The sequence below is a fragment of the Balaenoptera borealis genome (genome assembly GCF_965194805.1).
Source record: "Balaenoptera borealis genome assembly, chromosome: 17".
Lineage (NCBI taxonomy): Eukaryota > Metazoa > Chordata > Mammalia > Artiodactyla > Balaenopteridae > Balaenoptera > Balaenoptera borealis.
This window is the reverse complement of record NC_138876.1, coordinates 16,457,059-16,473,701: the sequence shown is the minus strand read 5'-3', so window position 1 is coordinate 16,473,701 and position 16,643 is coordinate 16,457,059.

Sequence of the window (16,643 nt, the reverse complement as noted above, 5' to 3'; positions counted from 1 at the left end):
GAGCACAGGCATGGAGGTCAGGGCAGGGGCGGCCCGTGGGGCAGAGTGCTAGAACTGAAATCCCTCCCCTACATTTGCCGACTGTATAATCATATACGGTCGGCAAATGTTATAATGAGCATATTGTTTAACCTCTCTAAGCCTCCATTTCCTCATCTGTAAAATGAAGGTAAAAACAATACCTGTTGCATAGAATTAAGAATTAAATGTGAAGACCCTTGTAGAGCATTTAGCACGGTGCCTGACCCATAGCAGCAGCTCAATAAATGGCAGGTGTTACATTCTTACAACCAGCTGGGAGACCGGTACTGTGATCCCAGGTCACAGAAGAAGACTAGGTCCCGCACCCTGGATGTTCCTGAGCGGGAGGGGCCATACGCAAACCTACAGCTGCCAGATTCCAAAACCCAGGCGGCCGACCGCTGCCACTCCTGGAACAGGGCCTCTTTTGGTGGCTCGAGGTCCCAGCCCAGGCCTACTTCTGAGGTTTTTAAACCACGGCCCTGTGAACTTGGGATCTGACAGGACCTCACAGCTCTCAAAGCCCTGGCAGTGATCAAGGCAGCCGTACCAGGTAGCAACCGTGACCACCATCATGCGTGAGGCCCAAGAGACCACTCATGTCTGTTTAACTTCCCTTCCACTGAGCCTCATGCCTTGCCTTGTCCAGACAGGAACTTAACAAGCTCTTTTGATGAAAATCTATGTAGCTGATAAAGTTATTCTGTACCTACCTAATGTTTGATGGTGACACGGAGCAACAGGGGGCAAGCAGCAAGAATAACATAGTAAACGCTCAATTGAAACTAAAGGCAAAGGGGAGAAAGTGGAAAAGGCAGACCACGCAATGACTAAATGTTTGAAACCAAGTCTTTGATGCTTTTGAAACGGAATCCAGGAAAATTGCTGTACCCCCTGTAGCCGGTTGGAGGACTTTTCCCCCTGCATTGCTGGACTGTTTGGGAGCCTCCAATTCCTACTCTCCCAGGTTGGGAACGTAGCCCTGAAGCCTGGGAGGCAGGGTGTGTGTGAGTCAACCCCGGAGCTGGCACGACCCTGGGCCTTGCTTGGAGTCCAGGCCCATCTCTGACACAGGGGGGAGTGCAGAGACAGGAGTGGGTGTTTGCTGACAAGCAGCTTCATGGGAAAGCTTGCCTCGGCATTTCTCCGCGCTGAATCAGGAAGAAAAGTTGGGAGAGCGCCTGCGGGGTTCAACTGAGAGAGAAAAAACAGAGCCTGAGGTGGGGCAGCAAACACAGCACGAAGCGGTACTAGCAATAGCAGAATTCTCATCACCGGAAGGTCTACTGAGTGCTTTCCACGGTTCCCTCTTTGCCCTCGTCACAGCCCTCGGGGGTAAGGAAACCTCTGGGGGAACTATGATTCTCTCTGGCACATGAAGAAACTGAAACTGAGGTTAAGAAACATCAAGAGCTACACAGCTAACTAGTGGCTACAATGGAATTCAAGCTCAAGTCTGACAAGAACCGAATCTCATCCACGTCTAAACCATCCCCCCATCGCCCTAGCCCTCCCCTGGGACAGTGTGCCTCACCCTGCCCTCGCCTTCCTCTCCTCCAGAGGTTAGGAAAAACCAGACAGACAGGACACAAAGCAGATGTGAAGAGAGCGGCATCCACCTATCAAACAGGCTGGCCCCAAATGCAGGAGACGGGGTGGGTCTTGTTCAGCCTTGCGTGGGGCAAACTCACACCTGCCCATCAGATGGAGAGAGAACAGCCCCGACCTCCCCATTCCTCCCTAAGTATGTCATCCAGAGCAGCACTCTTCAATAAAAACATAGCCCCAGGTACATCTTGTAATTACAACTTTCTAGTAACCACAGTTTTAAAAGTAAATAGACAGAGCTGAAGTTAATATGTTTTATTTAACCCAGCTATCTAAAATAGTATTGTTTCAATACGTAATCAACATAAAAAATTATTGAGATAGCATATGTTCTTTTTTTCATACTAAGTCTTTGAAATCCAGATGCACTTTATGCTTGCTCCACACCACCATTTGGACCAGCTTAGTCACATGTGGCTGGTGACTACTGTAATGGATAGGATACCAAAATATCCAAATGAATACCACCTCGCTCTACATGATGAAAAGGCTTTTTTTCATTATCATTGATTTTTTTGATGTACAGTTCTATGAATTTTAACACATGTATAGATTAATGTAACCACCACCATAATTGGACTACAGAGCTCTTCCATCACCCCCAAAGGACTCCTTGGTGCTATCTCTCTACCATCACACCGTCCACCCTCCCCGAATCTTTGCGCAAATGGAATCATACAGTATGTAACCTTCTAATATTGGCTTCTTTTACTCAGCATAATGCCTTTGAGACTCATCCAAATTTGTTATGTGCATCAATAGTTCATTCCTATTTATTGTTGTTTTATTACATTGTATGGATGTACCACAGTTTGTATATCCATTCAACTGCTGAAGGACCTTTGAGTTGTTTCTAGTTTGGGATGATTATGATGAGAGTTGTTATAAATACGTGTAGAGTTTTTATGTGAACCAGTTTTCATTTCATTTCTCAGGAGTGAGATTGTTGGGTCACGTGGTAAGCGTATGTTTAACTTCATAAGACACTATCAAAATGTCTTCCAGAGAAGCTGAACCATTTTTTATTCCCACCAACAATGTGGAAGGGTTCCAGTTGTTCTGCATCCTTATCAGTACTTGGTATTGTCAGTATTTTTATTTAGCTATTCTGATACATATGTAGTTGTATCTCATTATACTTTTAATTTGTTTTTCCCTAATGATTAATGATACTGAGCATCTTTTAATGTGCTTCTTTGCCTTCCCTATGTCTTCTTTGGTTATATGTCTGTTTAAATCTTTTGCCTATTTTTAAATTAGATTGTATCTTTTAAAAGTTTTTTATAGTCTAGATACAAGTCCTTTGTCGGATATGTGATATGCAAAATATTTTCTCCCAGTCTCTAGGTTTTTTTCTCATTTTCTTAACATTGTCTTTCACAGAGTAAAGGTTTTGATGATGTCCAATTTATCAATTTTTTTAATCAAAGTGTAATTCACTTTGATAAAATTATACTTCTGTTATCATTAGTAAGAACTCTTTTGCCTAACTCCAGGTCATGGACATTTTCTCATGTTAAGATTTTGAACAATAAATCACACATTTAACACCCAAGGAGTTGTACCTATGTAAAGAAGTTCAGCTGTGGGTTTTAGTTGTGAAAATCCCCATTGTTCTGTGTAATCATTCACTCATTCACTCCACAGACATTTAATAAGTAGAAAGTCATCACCAGTAAAACAAAGATGATTACAATTTGGTCCACAATCGTAGCTGCCACTAATTGAGGGTCTAGGCCAGTGGCCATGTAAATATTATCTATACCCTCCAATCTGGCATTACCACCCTCGTTTCACAGAAGAGGAACCTGAAGCTTAGAAAAGTTAAGCAATTTTCCAGTCACACAGGCAGGAAGTAGTAGAGTTGGGGTTCTCCAAAGCCCTCAGGTATGGGAGGGTTCTTTGGTTTCTAGCAACAGGAAACAGTTCAATCTACCTAAGTGGTAAAAAAAACAGAGAAGGTGTCCACAGGTATTTCACAGAATCAACCCTATGACTGAACAACCATATCTTGGAAGGAAAAAAGTCAAGGAAGTACAAAGATCTAGCTAGCAGGAAAAATAGAGATGTTAACTTCCAGACACCCCCTTTGAATGAAACATCTTCAACTATTTTCAGCCCTTGCTTGTGCTCTCTCTAAGTTCAAGTTCCTGGAGCAATCATCTGGTTGACCCGTCGTGGGTCATGTGAACGTCTTTTGACCAAGGAATGATGGAACCTTCATTGACAGCCCCACCAAGACTATGTCCAATTAGGGGCATAGTCTCCTTTCCTTGTTGAATGGAATATCATGTGCTATTACTGGAGGGAAATGGGAAGAACTGATCCTGGGAAGGCTAAAAAAACCATAGATGCTCACTAATGCAATGACTTCCAAAATTTTTCACCATAATCCATGTTAAGAAATCTATTTCACCAACATGTAAGTATACGCACATACAACTGAAATGAAATTTTCATATAACAGTATGTGCCCTTACAATGTATAGTAGAGTCTGATAGGTCACACTCATTTCCTTTCATTTTTAAAAAATGGATTTCATAAGTACCTTATGGGTCAGAACCTGCAGATTGGAAAGGACTGCCCTTGCCATGATTTCCTTCCTCTCCCTATCCGTGAAGACTCCAGAAGGAAAGACGTGTGAAACAGTGAAGGCATAAAGTGGTGAGCTCTATAATGTCTCTCCAGAGAATATTAATCCATCCATCTCACCAGACAGATGTGTGAACAGAGATGTAAAACTCCCATGAATAAGAAAAGGCTGACAAAAGATACATGTTTTCCCATAGAATCCGACTCTGAGACAAAGATGGGGGTCCAAGTAGCTTATTTGTGAAGTGATCCCAGGAAGGACAAGGAGGGAGTGGGAAAGTGAGACGGGTAAGGGAGTAAGGCCAGCAAAGGATTCATGATGAGGGTGCTGTCACTGGGCATCTGGGACTCGGTCACACAGCAGACCTTCCGAGAAACTGTGCAGAACATGCTCCAGGACTGTCCCACCAGAGGGCAGGGAGGGTGGGGTGTTCATCCACTAACTGCATCCTTCCACGGGAATGTGTCCCCAAAGCCATTAATTTCCCAATACATCCATCTTGCCACCAAGTGAGGGCCAAGCTCCCATGGCCCGAGAACACCCTCAGGCAGAAAAATGCAGAAAGATTTGGGCTGTATGGGAATTGTATGCAGATAACTTCCAGGTGGGTCAGGAGTCGGGTCCAATGGGACAGGAATAGAAGCAGCGCTGCATATAGAGTAGCAAACCCTTAATCAGCAGTGCCGGAGGGCTGTGGGTCTCACCCCAGGCTGCACGCTGTCATCTGAGGAGCTCTTAAAGAGTACCGATTCCCCATGGAGGATGGGGTGGATCTCCGGCATCGGTATATTTTTTAAATTCTGCAGAGTCTAATGTGCAGGAAGTATAAGATGGAATAGGGAGGAAGAAATAATATTTCTTGTGGTTTGGTGTTTGGGTTGTTTTTGCTTTTTTTTTTTTTTTGAGGTAAGCTTTGTGTCTCATTTAATTCTCTCAACGATGCTATACATTACATATTACTATGCCCATCTCAAAGGTGAGAAAACTGAGGCTGAAGGAAATTGAGTAACTCACCCAGGCTTCATTGTTATGAGCAAAAGGACCAAGCTCACCATCCAAGACTGAATCCATGACTCTTTCTACTCCACCATGCTATCCCCCAAGGAAAATTTTAATAAAGTTGATGGTGAAAGGAAGGGGGCAGGAAAAATAATCGAAAGCAAGAGTGTCACTGAATAAATCAAGACTGTCTTAGGTAAGGCATGGTGGGAAGGGCTCTGGAGGCAGCAAGAAACCCTGGATAGCCAAGGCTGTTCCCAGCACCAAGAAAAATGAGGCAAAGCCACCAAAGGGGGATGGAGTACCAGCTAACTCTGCCCTGTCCTAGTGTTCCCTGAAGCTAGCTCTGCTCTCAAGGTCTTGCATCCAAAGTTAGCTCAATGGGCCATTTTCCCACCAGACCCTGAACTGTGACTTGGCACGTCACAGCCTACCAGCTCCTGATTGAGAGCCTCTCAGCATGATTGATCTTCTTCCTCTTCTCCGCGGCCTCCAGGCTGGCTATAGTCAGCCTAGAAAATAAACCAACAACACAGTAACCAGCCTTTCCTCGTTTCTGCAACTGATTTCTCTATTCTCTGCATCTGCCTGGCTCTCCAAGCTCAGCAGCCCATCTGGTTGAAGGGATATCCTGCTGTTTACAGCCTCCCCTGGGACTGCTGGAAGAGAGGAGAAGCCCTAGCCATTTCTACTCTATGTGTTTGCGCCATGAAACTGAATTTTATTTAAGCATCACATTTGGGGAAGGAAAAGGAACTTCAGCCTTTGCTTTCTTGATAGTATCTTTCAGCACCAACAAGATGCCTAATCCATTCAGGCAATCCTCAAAAGGAAAAATTCAAAACTAAAATCTCCCGAGCAGGCTGTGCTTCCAAAGTCCAAGAGAATCTTTCAGTGAATATTGGAAAACTGTAGAGCTGGAAGGGACCCTAGAGATCATCTCTTAAAAGGGAAGCCGAAGGCCCAAGCGGAGGAGTGACTGGCCCGATACCATGGCAACAGGGGTGCTTTGACCTCTTGTCCCCAGATGATGTTCTGCTGGGCAAGGACTGCAAACTGGGGAAAGACAGGGAGGCAGCATGCTGAAGGTGGTGACCCATGTTGAGAAATGTATATATTTCGCCGTCACGTGAGTATATACACACATGACTGAAATGTGTGTACAGAAAAGTAGGGCTGGCGCCAAGGAAAATAGTGGATTTAAAACCTGCAGGCTTAGCCCCAACTGTGAAGAAAACAAAGTGGTCTTCGCTATTTACCAAGCCATCCCTCCCAAGTTGACTAATCCCAGGGCCACCATATTGCATACCTCCAGGAGCCCCAACTCACACTGTACCGTTAATCCGTATTTTAGAAAGGCAGAAGAGTAAGAACGCAAATATTAGCTATTATTTTTCTTGCTCTTCATTAACAGCAGGAACTGAGGCATTCATTGATAGCTACAGGACTCATTAAAAACAAACAGCAACTGGAAAAACACCCCAGGAAATACGGCTTTCAAGATTCAAAAGAATGAATCTATAAAAGCAAGTTAATCACAAAGATCGCTAAAAGCGAGGCCATTCAGAAGGATCTGACTTAAGCACTCATAAAGGTGGTAGGCATTGTTCTCAGTGCTTTGTGTATGTAAAGTTTCACCACGGCCCCATGACATAGGCAGTATTATTTATCTCCCATTTTACCGATGAGGAAACTGAGATGTAGAATAATCAAGTAACTTGCAAGTCACATAGCTAGGAAGTGGCAAGGGGATTCAAAGGCAGCAACCTTGCACCCAACACCGTGTGCCTGACTACTTACAACATCATCGCTTTTGTAAGAGCCAGTAAATCAAGGTTACCTTCTTGTTAGAGCAGTGGGGGCAGTTGAATCCCGCTCCATTTAGCTCAGATCTCTGCAGGTGGCCTGCATGAAGTCTGCAGTGGGGGGATAGTGAGGAAGTGATATTGCTCCAGTGTCGTAGGGAGGCGACAGAGACAGCCACAGCTCTGCTTTGAAATCTACAAAGGATCAATGACGTCATCAGGCACAGGTCTGGACAAGAGTCTTAGCACCCCCAAGCAATCACCATGGGAGCTCCTCCCCAGCCCCCAAGCCCAACCCTCCTTTGGGGATGTGGAGTAAAAAAAAGGCAGAAAAAAATGCTTTAAGCCCCTCCTCCATAGGCCAACAACAAACATATTCAGAGTAACTTTGAGACCCCCACCAGCCCTCCCAACCAACAGAGAGAGACTTTTTAATTCACCCCACTTTGCAACCTTGAGCAATTTACCTCACGTCTCTGAGCCTCAGTTTCTTCATCTCTATAGACCCACCATATACACATGTGTAAGCATTAAACTGAGGGAATTCCCTGGCAGTTCAGTGGTTAGGACTCTACGATTTCACTGCCGAGGGCCTGGGGTTCAACCCCTGGTCAAGGAACTAAGATCCCACAAGCCACACGGCACAGCCAAAAAAAAAATTAAATTGAGATGAATGGTGAAAAGGGCTTAGCACAATGCTTGCCACCTGGCAGAAGACCAGTAAATGAAGCAATAAAATGACAGTTTCCTTCTGCCCTTTTGGGATTAAAAGAACACGGTTAGGTTCCTAACCAATATTCATTCTTCTTTACCAAAAGACTCCTGATTTCATTCAGGGCTTCAATACGCCCAGATTTAAAAAAAAAAAAAAAAAAAAAATCACCTTCCCAGATTCCTTTGTAGGTCCAGGTGGCCATAGTTCAGTTCTGGCAAATAGAATATAAGGAGAAGATGATTTGGGGAGGCTTCTAGGACATTTGTCGCTTCCCTAAAACCAAGGGGAACAAACTCAACCAACGTTTCCCTTTGACCCTTGCCTTTTGCCCTTCCCTCTTCTTCCTTCTGAAGGTGCAGCAGCCATCTTGCCACAATAAGGACAAAACCCACAGGCTGATCACAGGAACAGAGAAGGGGCCTGGGTCCTAAATAACATCCTTTGGTCACCACACCGACTCTAGACTTTCTGACTCTTGACTTACTGGGTTAGAAATAAACCCTTATCAGGTTTTCCATTATCTGTAGCTGAACACATTCCTAACTGATATTTACCAATTCCAGTTTGATGTATTGAAATAAACAAAGTACAGAGATGCTGGGCTGTTTGTCCGAGGTCGTATCATGAATTGACTGGTGGCAAATCCAGGCCTGTTGAGTATCTGAGTCTTAAATTCCCAACCCAAATACCCTCAGAATCGATTATATTCCCACAAAAATTGTATTAATGTCAAGAATCAGAATGATCACTGTCATAAAATATTTATAAGGTAGTCAGTTGTGCCATGGATAAGTTCCCTTCTGGAAATGTAAGTAGTCAGTTAAAAAAGTGGATTTCATTTAATCTGTGCAAGTGGGCCTTTCAGTCTTGGGGCAAATCACATACAAAGCTCAGAAGAGAAGCTGACCATCTATAGAACCCAGGTTCATCCCTCTGCAAACACAAGGAAGCGCCTTTGAATACCACGCTGTGAAATCAACCAAACAGAGCTGCCTGCCCTGACATCTATCGTAGAGAAGATAATGAACTCACAAAAGCAATGACTTTGAACTGCTAATAAATATTTTATAACCTGATCACTTAGGAAGCCAGGATTGAAAAGCACTATTATAGAAATATAAACTTTGCATGGCAAAATTGTTTGGGCTTCAAGTTTTCACCTGCCTTGGATTGTTACAGTTTAATGAAAACAATTTTCTGGATTCAAAAAGGCAATTAATAAATAAATGCAATTAATCAAACCATATTCAAATGCTCTTGATGAAAATTTATATCTGCAGGATGTGAGATTGATCAGAATCTCTGGAACTTTAGGATCCCTAGGAGAGAAAGGCCTGCTCCTTTCCTTGAGAAGAGATGTGTCCTTGGAACTGTTCGGGTAGATGTAGGTAGTGTTGCTTAGTACTAATCCCGCCACCAAGCCATAGACTCAGAGTGGGATGGCTTCATCGTGATGCCCCCAGGGGCCGTGTCTGCACTGACGTCGCTATTCCCCTGGCCAGACCCAATGTGTCCAGTGTAAAAACACATGACCCAAGTTGTGCCAGATTCTCTCTCGTGGGAAGTCAGGACATAAACAAAAAGACATAGTGATGGGAAGTCTTTAGAACAGAGTCATGTTTGCTGGCAGCAAACTAGAAAGTAAGCCCAGGAAATCCTGCCACCGCTGTCCCAGCGGCCTGTCTATTCTTGCCCTTTCTAAGATTACCTGATTCTGCGAGCTCTCCCAGTACTTTCCTAAGAAATACTTCGTTTTCAACTTAAGCTAGATGAAATCAGTTTCTGTGGCTTAAAAAGAGAAGCCTCTCAGTGAATACCTTTGACACTCTTGTACACCCATGAGTAGGGTCACAGAGTCAGAAAGACTCGTTCCCTCCCACCTCCAAGCAGAAATAAACAGTCCTAATCTTGGAAAAATAGAGGGTGTCAAGGATCTCTACTTACTGTCTCCAGGTCTCTAAGAAAATTGGTTTCAGCATTCGGCCCTCACACTCTACACCAAGACCCTTCTTTCCCAGGTTCTTTCTTCCACCTGTTGTGGTAGCAGCAACCTGGGTTGGAATCCTGACCCTGCTTCTTCTGGCTGTGTGACTCAGGGTATTGTCCACGGCTCAGTTTCCCCACTTAGAGAGAGGAGAGGTAAACACAGTGTTCAGCCGTGGCGTTGTTGTGAGGACGGAGTTAACCTAGGTGAAGTGCTCAGAACAGCACATCATCCCTAACTTCTCCAACTTCCTCCTCCTGTATTCCAGGCACGCCAGCCTACCTTTCAGAAACCGATCTCTTAGTTGCCTGGAAGTCTTAGGGAGACTCTGTTCGTTCTCTTCTTTCTGCTTGGGAACCCCATTCCACCTGGACACATTCCCCATATCCACCCAGTGACATATGGCTCAAATGGCCCCAGTTCCCCACCCTCCCTATATTCTACACTCAGTCTTCTCTCTGTGATTTCACAGCCCCTCCCATCAAGAGTCTATGCTCCCCGTCTCTTGATTCCAGGCTAGTCGTTGACCTGCTTTGGCCAATAGAATTCAGTAGAAGTGATATTGTACCAGTTTTGAGCCTGGGACTCAACAGACCTTGCATGTTTCCTCTCTCTCTCTCTCTCTCTGACTCCTGCCCAGCCACAGACTCAGGCTAGCCTGCTGGATGATGACACACACATGGACCAGTCTCCACCATTACCCCAGCCTGCACCCAACGGATCCCTCGAAGCAGAGCCACCTAGCTGCTCAGGTGCTCTCCCTGGACCAGCCGAGACCAGAAGAATCACCCAGCAGAACCCAGCCCAAATTGCCAACTCACTGCATTAAAAACTAAATGACTGTTGGCTTGAGCCACTAAATTTGGGGGTGATTTGCTACATTGGAAAAGACAACTGGCACCTACCCTCTCTAAGCCTCAGATTCCTCTGCGGTATAATGGAAGTAATGAAAACAGGAATAATAAAACCTACTTCCTAAAATAAGTGTGACGACTACATAAGATAATGCTCATAAAATGCCTGTGTTACATTAAGAATTACATAACTGGGCTTCCCTGGTGGCGCAGTGGTTGGGGGTGTGCCTGCCAATGCAGGGGACACGGGTTCGAGCCCTGGTCTGGGAAGATCCCACGTGCCGCAGAGCAACTGGGCCCGTGTGAGCCACAATTACTGAGCCTGCGCGTCTGGAGCCTGTGCTCCGCAACAAGAGAGGCCGCGATAGTGAGAGGCCCGCGCACCACGATGAAGAGTGGCCCCCGCTCGCCGCAACTAGAGAAAGCCCTCGCACAGAAACGAAGACCCAACACAGCCAAAACTAAATTAATTAATTAATTTTTTTAAAAAAAGAATTACATAACTGTTCACACCACAGACGTGGTGATGACGATACTGGAGTTTTCACTTTACCTCTCATCTGTAAATGTGGGAGTAATGATATCTAATGAACAGGGTTGTCGTGAAGAATTGAGAAAATATGCGTAATGTGCTTAGCACCACTGCAGACACAGAACATCAAGAAATGGTTATTATTGATGTGTTTTTGTTAAATATTATCTCAGAGGATTGGCTCACGACACAGCACCACCATCTCCTACCCTACCCCCGGCATTCAGTTTCCTCCCCTTGATGATTAGACCTTGTTTCCCAGCCCACAGCCTGCATAGGAGGCGTCAGGCTCCGGGTCAGGAAGGAGGTCACGTTTAGTTCCTGGGCTCCTTGAGGGTCAGCCCCCTTTGGACCTTAGCCACTAGGGAACAGCCTCACCCTCCAGCCACGCAGAAGGCAGGGACTGTCCTGTGGGTCCTCTTCTGTTCTCGGACCCCAACGCCCACCTCGTCTTAAGGCCCAGCATTTGGGAAGCCCCTACTAGCCCCACTGTGTGCAGGCCATACCCTCACTGTGATCACCGACCTGTCCACACCAGACCTTCCCCCTTGACTGGGGAGAGACCCCCTCCCCCAAGCAGCTTTCGGAGACACTGTTGGCGGCAGTTCCCCAGCTCCGGGCAACCTCTTAACCTACGTGAGTGGTTTCATAATTCATGGCTGCCCATCAGCAGACAGATTTAGCCTGCTGCCTGCTGAGTCTGGAAATACTGAATATTAAAATATCCCAGGCGCTCGCCCTTCTGACGCCCTCGCCTCTCAGATTCACAAGCAGCTGGTTGCACGAACAATCTCTGGGACACGCATCAGTTTGTCAATTAAGTAGATTTTGAGCGCTCACATGTGTAACTTTCATGGAAACAGGGGAAGCAGTTTTCGGGGCCACGGATTAAATGAATGAACTTGGAGAAGTCCTAGTCCTCCCTCTTCGGAGCCAGTGTATTTTCTCCCGCACTGCATTGCTGCAGAAACTCTCCCGGCCCTTTTTGTAGCACCATTTGCAATCGAAGGAAGCCGGAATTCTATTTGAAAAGCATTACTGAGCAAAGTAAAGCAACAGATCTGAAGAAACATTCTCTGCCCACCTAGGATAGCCAGAGAGAGTCTCCTAGGAATTGAAACCTCCCAATATTTGAGGATGGAAGAAGCAGTGAGAATCTTTCCTGTTTGGTAAAGAAAGGTGTGTGTGTGTGTGTGTGTGTGTCTCACACCCCCTTCCCAAAAGTCTAGCTGACTTCCCTCATGCACATCAAAGACTACCAAGCATTTCCTGCCTTTGAAGTTGAAATTTTAAAACTTCTACTGAAGGAATTTCTAGCCTAATACACACACCTTTGCTACTAGCCAGTAATGACCAATTGCAGAAGTGGGTTTGGGATTTCAGGGAAGGAGAATGGGAATTCCCCACAGATTCAAAACAGAGGAAGGGGTTTCTCCTTCTGTCCCGGCAGATTTCATTCTCTCCTCCGCTAGGAACCTGGTGAGCCCCTAAAGCAGGCTCCCGGCACCGAGCAGAGTTCGGAAGGAGCTGAGGCTGCTTCTCAGTGTATATGACCTAATTAAGGAGGCAAGACCTCCGAGGCGGAAATGAAGGCTGACGTCCAGGCAACACAGAAAGCCTTCGTGGTAACTTAGCATCAGAACCGTAGCAGGCAACGATGGAGTGAGTCTCTGCAGAGGGAGTCTGAACTTCCTCTACAACACATCCAGGAAAAAGGCAGCTCAGGCCAGAGTGTGTTATATGAGGAAGAGTCTGGCCAGGCAAACCCAGATTCAAGCCCTGGTTGTGCCATTCACTATGGGACCTCGGACAGTGTACTGATTCTCTCTTGCGCCTCAGTTTTCTCATTTGTGAAATGGGAATGACAATGCCCACGGCAGAGGCTTGTCCTGAGGATTCGTCAGGCTTCCCTTTAGGGTCTTTCCGCGCAATGCTTCATTAGGAACTTTACCTGGGACTTTTAAAACAAGAGACTCTCGGCTTGAAGATGAGTTAATTACAGCTGATGGATAAGTTGCTCATTGGATTAGTAAACAGTTAAACTAAGTATGATGACTAATTACAGACAGGGGACTTTGCCCACACATCACCCTCACTGAGGGGGGTCATAATATTCTCTTTTCAGAGGTGCCCAGCCAGGAACTCAGGAATATTCACTGTATTAGTTTCCCATTGCTGCTGTAACAGATTACCACGAACTTAGTTGCTTAAGACAACACAAATTTATTATCTTCCAGTCCTAGAAGTCAGAAGTCCACAATGAGTCTCACTGGGCTACTAATCAAAGTGTCAGCAGGGCTGTCTTCTTTCTAGAGGCTCTAGGGGAGAATCCACTTTGGGGCCTTTTTCAGCTTCTAGAGGCCACCAGTATTCCTTGGCGCACGGTCCCTCCTCCATCTTCAAAACCAGCAACTTTGGGAGGACTCTTTCTCATGCTGACATCTCTAGTCTGCTCTTACCTGCCTCCCTCTTCCACTTATAAGGACTTGTGATGACTCTTGGCCCACTGGGATAATCCAGCAAAATAAACCCAATCTCAAGGTCAACTGATTAGCAATCTGAATTCCATGTACCTTAATTTCCCTTTGCCATGGGAGCTAACATATTCACAGATTCTAGGGACTGGGATGTTTGGGGGCCATTATCCTGCCTACCACACCTGTTGCTCCAGAGAAGGGGTGGAACCTGGGTGAATGGAGAGGAGTTGGTCCCCTTCCCGTCTGTAGTAGTAACTAAGCAGCCCTGTGGGGACTGGAAAGACACTGACCTGGGGGCGGAAGGTGTGAGGTCGGGCCTGGACTGACTGTTCACTGCCGAAAACTCCAGGCAGTTGACCCTTTTCAGGGCATCAGCTTCCTCATCTGTAAAATGGGAATAATTACCCCACCTCCGACACCTGTATCACTGTTAGAGGGTTGGATATGATTCCCAGCTGAGGGCCTCTTACGGACCAGGCCCCATGGAGGAACCTGAGGCGTAGAGAACATAATACTTTTGCCCCCATGAACCTCACACTCCAAGTGTCGTCACCTGACCAATATTCATCATTCTCCCTCAGAACTTCTCAGATTTTCCTACAAATCACATCTCCCCTGTCATCAAGAACTCTGAGCTAGTCCCTTAGCCACTAGATAAAAATATGCACTTTCACATATATTTTATTTGAACTTTCTTCTAATTTGCATTCATTGTCAAAACATTTTAGTATTAATAAAGAATTGTTTTATTCAACATCTCATTGTTTTAACACTTTGGTTCTTCACGGTTCCACGTTTCCTTTCAGGCTGGCCTCACCTTCAGAGGTGATTTTATGTGCTTTCGAGCAGATACAGTTTTGTATTCCTCTTTTTATGTAACAATGCTCAAGCACTTTTCCAAGTAGCTACACACTTTTCGGAATTGTCCTTATTAATAGCTACACAATTTTCCAAGCCGGTGATGTCACAGAATAGCTTCCGGGTTAATTTGAGGGTTTCCTTTCTTTATTTATATGTTTGGTTCCTTTGTGGAGCTGTTTGGTTTGTTTCTTCGGTTTGGCTATTATAAATGAAGCTGCAATGAATATCTTCCCACATTTATGTTCTTGTCTGTTGAATTCTTTCCATAAGATAACTTTCCAGGAGCAGAATTCCATCTGTTATTCACACAGCTCTATAATACAGGCGGAACAGAGATGAGTCCTGTTCTACAGATGAAGAAACTGGACCCCAGGGAAATGTAAGTGACTTCTCCACAGACACACAACTGGTAGGTGACAGGACTGGTCCCCATATCTTCCGATTTCTGTGACAGAGAACTTCCAGGGCATCACTACCTACAAGGGAACGACGAAGCTACTAGATGTCCTCCCCAGCCCCCATGCTGCATCCCTGCTCCCTGCTCCCGCCCTCTCACATGCATGTAAGTTGACTTAACCCCCAAGACCACTTCCCCTCCAGCCCCACCTGGCCCTGCAAGTTCGCGAGAATGTGGCTTCATATACCAGGAAGGCATGAGCTGAAAGCCTAGGGTTGAACCTCAAAGAAACGGTGGCCCCCCTGAAATCCCACCACAGCGAGGACCAGCCAGCCTCCTGGACCCATGGCAGTCCCGTGAGGACCCCTGTTTCCAAAGGAGATAGGAGAGCTCTGTGGTGCAGATAAGGAGTTTGGGGTTGAAACTCCTGGATATAAATCCTGGTTCCGCCACCAATCAGCCACATGGCCTTGGATAAGCGATTGCTCCTCCCTGATTCTCAAGCTCCTCTTCTGTAAGCTGCAGTTGGTAGTAAAGGTACTACCTCGTAGCGTTGCGAGGATGAAATAAGTAGATTCTCATGTAGGGCTTGTCACAGTGCCTGGTTCGGCCCAAGTGCTATGTAAATAGCATTTGCTAATATCAACACCAATGTATTAGTGTCCTAGCATTGTCATATCTAATTGCCACAAACTTCTTAGCTAAAAACAACAGAAACTTATTCTCTCACTGTTTTGGAGACTGGAAGTCTGAAATCAAGGTGTCAGCAGAGCCGTGCACCCTCAAAGGCTCTAAGGAAGGGTACTTCCTACCTGTTCCAGCTTCTGGTGGCCACTGGTATTCCTGGGCGGTGGTTGCATCCCTCCAGCCTCTGCCTCCATCTTCCCGTGGCCTTCTTCCCCGCCTCTGCGTGTGTCTTCTTATAAGGACACTCACGTTGAATTTAGGACCCACTCTAATGCAGTATAATCCCTTCTCAATCCTTACCTTAAGTATATCTGCTAGACCCTATTTCCAAATAAGGTCTCATTCTAAGTTTCCAGGGAGACGTGAATTCTGGGGAACAGTATTCAACCCACTACACCCACCTTGACTATACCTTGGGTTAATGTAAGTGTTTCTTCTCCTTTCGGAGGATTGGGATGTAGTTTAAAGCAGTACTGTTCACTGGCTCCCTTCTGGTATCTTAATCGGGCTTCTCCCACAAAGCCCTTCTTGGGGATTCACTAACGAGAGACTGCAGGGGTTGGTCTCCCATACCTAGGATGTTTACAGAGAATCACACTTTACAAAGCTTGGCATCCCACTCTTTCTCTACAACGTCCCTGTGAGGTCGATGGTATCACTCCTCGCTTTGCAGAGGGTGAAACAGGCTCTGGGGGTGAAGGGACTGCTCAGATCTCACCAGCCAACGAGGGGCAGGGCCTCAAACCCAGGTCTTCTGATTCCAACCCGGTGATCCATCCACAACAGCACACCTATCTGAAGCCAGCGTCCTCTTAGGGAGGTGACCAGATGGCTGTTGTCCCAGAATCAGTATCATTAATGTCCCTTTCGTGTCCCATTTGGACAATAAACGATATGGTCACCTCTTCTCAGTAGTCTTGGCCTCAGAGCTCCCTGCCTCTGCCCTGGAACCAGCCCTCTCAGTGTTAGGATCTGGGATACTATGTCCTCCTGTTCTTTCTCTTTTCTTCCACACCAGCCTCATGATGAAGAAGCAGGAAGCTCTGCCAAGGTGGAGGTGGTACATTACATTCCTCAAGGAAGCCACACCTGTCTCTAAAGCCTCTCAA